We start from the raw sequence: 5,555 nt of genomic DNA, 5'->3' as shown, positions 1-5,555 counted from the left end.
AAGGACCCGAGTTCAATTCCCAGCACCTACAGGGACATGCTGTGTGTGGTGACACACATGTTTATAATCCCAGCACTGGGGAAGCAGAGATAAGAGGATCCTTGAGAGAGCCCATATCAATGGAGGCAGATGGTAGCACAGTGGATGGTGCCTGAAGTAGCTCTCTGGCTTCCACATTCTCTCTCTCTCTCTCTCTCTCTCTCCCTCCCTCCCTCCCTCCCTCCCTCCCTCCCTCTCCCTCCCTCCCTCCCCCCATTAGAAAAAGCGAGGGTGAGTGAGAGTGAAGCCACAGTTGGAGCAGCTCACCCTGCTCACCCTGTCCCTTCTCACTGGGGTGCTGTCCAGCACTTTGGAATGATTTCTTCCAGGAACTGTCCCCACTCACCCTTAGCTGTGCACAGGCTGTGGCCCCCCGCTGGAGTGGGCACTAATTACAGAGTGGCTCCCAGGCCACACACTTTCTCTTCTTGTCAGTCTGGGGGATTGACCTCAGCCTCAGGAGTCCAGCCTTGCAGGGTTGGCTGTGGGCAGGGGCCTGGCCGCCCCAAAGAGGAATTCAGCAGGCCCTCAGCCTCCATTCCGTCTCAGGACAATGCAGAGCTGAGCAAAGAAGTGACTCAAAAGGCCGGTGCCCCAGGTTCTAAGCTCTGGGTAGCTGAGAATCAGCCCCTAGCCACAGTTGACTTGGTGACAGGACAGTCTCTCCAGAGCCTGCCAGGGCCTTGCTAGTGGCACAGAGCTGTGGGAGAAGACATTAGAGCCATGTGGCTTCTGGAGGCTGCTGCAGACTCTGGAGTTGGCAGTTATGCACTTCGGATCCATTAAAGAATGCTTTGGCATAGGAAATACAGATTAGAAATGAAATTGCAATATAATCAAATTGCATTTTTATGGAAAGTACTACTTTTTTTTCTCTAAATAAAATTCAGTAACAAAATTTTATTTGCTTTTTCCCCCCAAATGCCTTTCCAAATTGATTTTTTTTCCCAGACAAACTGTGAAGCCTGTGGTTAAAGGGAAGGTCCGGTTCAATGGCTTTGGACACAAAGCACAGTGTGGGTGTGACTGTACATGTGGAGGTTAAAGGGCAATCTCAGGTGTCAGGGTCTTCTGTTGACTCCTGCTTGGGTCAGACTTAGGTCGTCCATGAGCTCCTGGGGATTCTCCTTTCTCTCTCTCCTGTCTCTTTGTAGATGTGTTGGCATTACAGATACGCACTACTGCCTTTATTTGAGTTCTGGAAACCCAAACTCAAGTCCTAGAACTTGTGTAGTCCCTTAGTTTCTTTTCCAGATGCTGTGATAAACTCTTCAATGGGAGAAGCTAAAGGGAGAAAGGGTTTGTTCTGCTGTGGCAAAGCAGTCACAGGCAGGAGCTTGGGACACCTGGTGACGTTGCATCGGTAGTCAAGAAGCAGGAGCAAGGGCTGGGTGCTGACTGCCAATCAGCTCGCTTTCTTTGTTTTATACAGTTCAGGATTCCCTGCTCAGAAATGATGGTTCTTCTCATCATTAAATTGGGTGTTTACCCACCAATTAACATAGTTAAGATGATCTCTGCAGGCGTGCCTGGAAGCTCATCTCTCGGGTGATTTTGCAATCTGTCTAGTGGATGAAACTAACCAGAGTGGTTAGTGAGTGAGATACCCAGTGAACCATCTCCCCAGCCCGGCCCCCTCTTTCGCAGAACTTTCTGGGAGGTGGCACGCGTGCCAGAAAGTGCCTGCTGAGGTGGAGGAAACAGGACAGCAAAGGTTGGCTTGTTTCTTCCCAGTCACTCTTGTGAAGGGAGCAGCAGGCAAGGGTACAGAGGAAAATTATTAGGAGATACAGAAAGTTTTCAATTTGGAAATGGCCGGAGAAGAGGAGTGCCAATCACCGCCTCTCTGGGCCAAGGGTTCTAGGAGAGATTTTAAGTGGCACACACATGGTGTTAAAATATTCATATGAAAAGTCAAGGATTCAGTTCACACCGCTAGTGTTTGCCGGGAGGCTTGATATTTGGAAACAGCTGGATTGTCATCAGAATTTATCATCTGCCCAGATGCTTGAGAGTCCTACCACGGGACCAGCTGTAATGCACGGACAGAAACTGAAACTGATTTATTCTTTCCCAGATAACTGCAATCAACTTGCAAGTTGTCAATAACTATAATCCACCATCAGGTATTTCTTGATCTCTTCTATGAGGTATATGCATGGTGCAGGTGACATGAGCCGTGGTGTTTTCCTTAAGGAAAGAGGCATCTTGCTTCAGAAACAAGCCCAGTAAGCACAGTCTAATTCAAACCTAGCTCTTTCCTTGTCCTAACTGTGAGGTCCTTCCTGGGCTTACGACAGGATTTGGGAATGGCTGGGAAGCTGGCAGGTCTTCTTGGAGAAGGATGATTAGATCGTTATCTGATGTTAAGAAGGAAGTGAAGATGGAAGGGAGAAGGGGTCCTTTTGTGCAAGAGGAAGGAGATGGGTGTGTTCTTGGGAGGGAAGATAACTTGGAGGAGGAAACCTTGGGGGAAGTTTTACTGGTAGTGAGAATAATGAAACCATTGCCTGCCAAGTTGTGGGTTGAACTTGGGGAAGGAGGAGGAGTAAGCAAGAGATGTAAAATAGAGTCTTGGGTCCTCAAGCAAAGTTTCCCTTTTATTGAGAGGCCGCCAGAGTGAGTGAGTTAATGCAGAACATCTTCCCACCTGGATGCCCAGCCCAGCATGTGCTCCCGGGAGATGGAATGAGTGGTGGCATTCACACCCACACCCACAGCTGTGCCTGGATTCCCTGAGACTGTCATCTGAAGATTGCCAGTAGGAGCTGCTGCTAGACTGACTCCTCTCAAGTATCGTGTTCTGAATAGAGTTAACCACTGTGCAGTTTAGGAGTTAGTTTGCTATGGCCGAGGGCTTTCTGCCTTAGGGGAATGGCGCTCCTGGGGCATGCTTTCATAAGGGAGGGGGTGGCCCAGGGTGGGCTCTGAAGAAGTACTTTAGTAGAGGCGTCAAGGGCTGATTAGAGACATGGGGGGATGGGAAGAGCTAACAGGGAGGGCCACCCCAAGAAGAAGAAGGTTGAGAGATTGGGTGGATAGTAGAGGGAAGTCCTAAGAACCATGTGCAGGGCAGATGGTAAGCAGGTGGTCCTGATGTGGAACAAGGACATCAATACTCTTCATGGCCAGGGCTCTTGTGATGCCAAGTGGGTACTTTCAACTTGACAGAATGTAGATTCCCTGAGAGATATAGACTCCCTGAGCGATATACCGCTGGGTGTATCTGTGGGAGACAGTCTTGATGTTAACTGAATTAGGAAAACCCATCTTGATTTGGGTGAGACATTCCATAGGCAAGAGTCATGTCCAAAGTGGAGAAGGTGAGCTGGGCAACAGCATTCATTCATTGCTCTTTCTTCTTACTGTGGGCACAATGCAGCCAGCTGCTTCAAGATCCTGCTTCCTCAACTTCCCTGCTGCTAACTGTGAGCAAAACAAACAAACAAACCAATGACCTCTTTCTTCCTTAAGTTGATATTTGTTAGAGTGTTCAATCACAGCAACAGGAAAGTGAGTGGCCGCTACTCAAACCCAGGAGCCAAAAAGACAAAGCCCTGTAAGAGGCTGTCAAATTCAGGACCTCTACCCCTCTAGCTTGGGGCTAAGATTGTGACATTATAGGCCCTATCTGGGGACAAACAGAAAGTGAAGGAAAGCCAGTAATCCAGTTCAGATTTCAGCCCTGGGCCCTGCACCAGTTCCCATCAGTCACCTATTTACCCACGAAGTCAGAGTAATTGTGTTTAGAAAAAAGGAGTCCCATAAGAGACCTACTTATCCCCCTTGAAGGTTAATTCAGGCATCTGGCTTTTGTGTGAGCTCTGCCCACAGCCTCTCCACTGTCTTCAGAAGGACTAAGAGGGGAGAGGCAGAGAAGGATGGCTGCTCCCAGCTAAGTCTTAAAGCATTTCAAGTCAATGACAAAGCACAAAACCCTTTGTTGTTAAAGAGAACTGATTGTCCCCAAGAGCCATTCTCTTCTTGAGAGCCATCAGTGTTTATCAAGGTACACTTTTTCATAGTCATATCTGGCCATTTCTTGAGTTTTAGCCAATGGGAATCAAGGACAGCAATGGGAGCTCTTCTAGGACGTTCTCTGAGCAACCGTGCCTTCTTTCCCCCCACCTCTTTCCTTCCATTTTCATCTGGAAATGGTGGTGGTGGAACATCTGAGGCCCTGAGAGGGTGGGACATTCAGGAGTCAGAACCCTGACCCAATATAGCCGCTGTATCAGCCTGGACAGATAAGGCACACATTGTCATGCAAGGTTTTAATGTTCTCTTAATGGTGGCTACAATTATTTTGGATCTATCTTCTCAGAGACTACATCTAGATTCTCACTATTTTTAGTTTTGAGAGTTGAATGTATTCAGTTGGAGAACGGAAAAGGCATGCAACAAGACACCCAAAAGTTTTGAACACTTGAAAATATTTGAGTCTGCAGGGCTGGGGAAATGGTTCTGTGGATAAAGTACGTGCCCAGAAGCATGAGGATCTGAGTTTGATCCCTGGTACCCATGTAAAAATCCCGGCCTGGTGGTATGAACTTGGAATTCAATTTCTGGGAAGGCACAGACAGGCAGATCCTGGGCTTTCACTGGACATCCAGCATAGCCTGATTGTTGAAGCCCAGGTCCCAGTGTGAGACCAACTCTCAAAAGGCAAGATGGGCAACTTCTGAAGAAAGACACTCAAGACATCATGAACACACACAAACCCTTGCCCTGTGTGTGCACATCCCCATGCACATAAAAGAAAGCCTTTGAATGTGTTGTTTGCTATATTCCTCAGTGAATTGAGGCATGAAAGACTTTGAAAACCTGCAAATTCACAGAGAGTTTTGAAAAACATGCATTCTGGATGCCCATCACCCCTCAGTATGTACCTGTTGTGAGTCCTTCTACCTGATGGCCCCCCTACCCTGCTAGAAGGGTTCATCAGCTCTTGGTGATGAAATATAAACTCTAAGAGACAGATTTAGCTACTCATGGCTTTATCATCACACGGAAAGGAAGACCCAGCAGGAATGATGTCATCAGTAAATGCTTCTTGAGCTTCTAGACAGCTGGCCCTCTGTCTTCAGGCTCAATTTTTGTGTCCCAGCCTCTGAGCTCTCCCTGTGATGGTATCTTGACAGGACTTAGAAGCAGCTAGGGAACCTGCCTCTGGGCACATCTTTAAGGGCATCTCTGGATATGTTTAACTGATGAGGAAAGGCCCACTCTGAATGAAAAGGCAGAAGCTGGCTGAATGTAACCATTCATGTCTCTGCTTCCCAATGGTGGCTGCAGCCAGTTACATCTCCATGATGGACCAAATCCCTTCAAAACAGGAGCTCCAGAAAGTCTTCCTCCCTTAAACGGCTTTTTTTTTTTGCCAAGTATTTGGTCACAGCAAGGGAAGTAGATAATAACTCTCCCTGCTCCTGGTCTGGCCCTTCCCATTGCCTTTCTCCATCTGCCTGTTGCCCACACTCCCCCACACAACTGGTGCCCCTCAATGCAGCAAATAC

The sequence above is a fragment of the Microtus oregoni genome, unplaced genomic scaffold (assembly GCF_018167655.1).
Source record: "Microtus oregoni isolate MIOR12 unplaced genomic scaffold, Mior012 000015F_ref0000493, whole genome shotgun sequence".
Classification (NCBI taxonomy): domain Eukaryota; kingdom Metazoa; phylum Chordata; class Mammalia; order Rodentia; family Cricetidae; genus Microtus; species Microtus oregoni.
The sequence above is the reverse complement of the archived record's forward strand: the minus strand, read 5'-3'. Positions refer to the sequence as shown.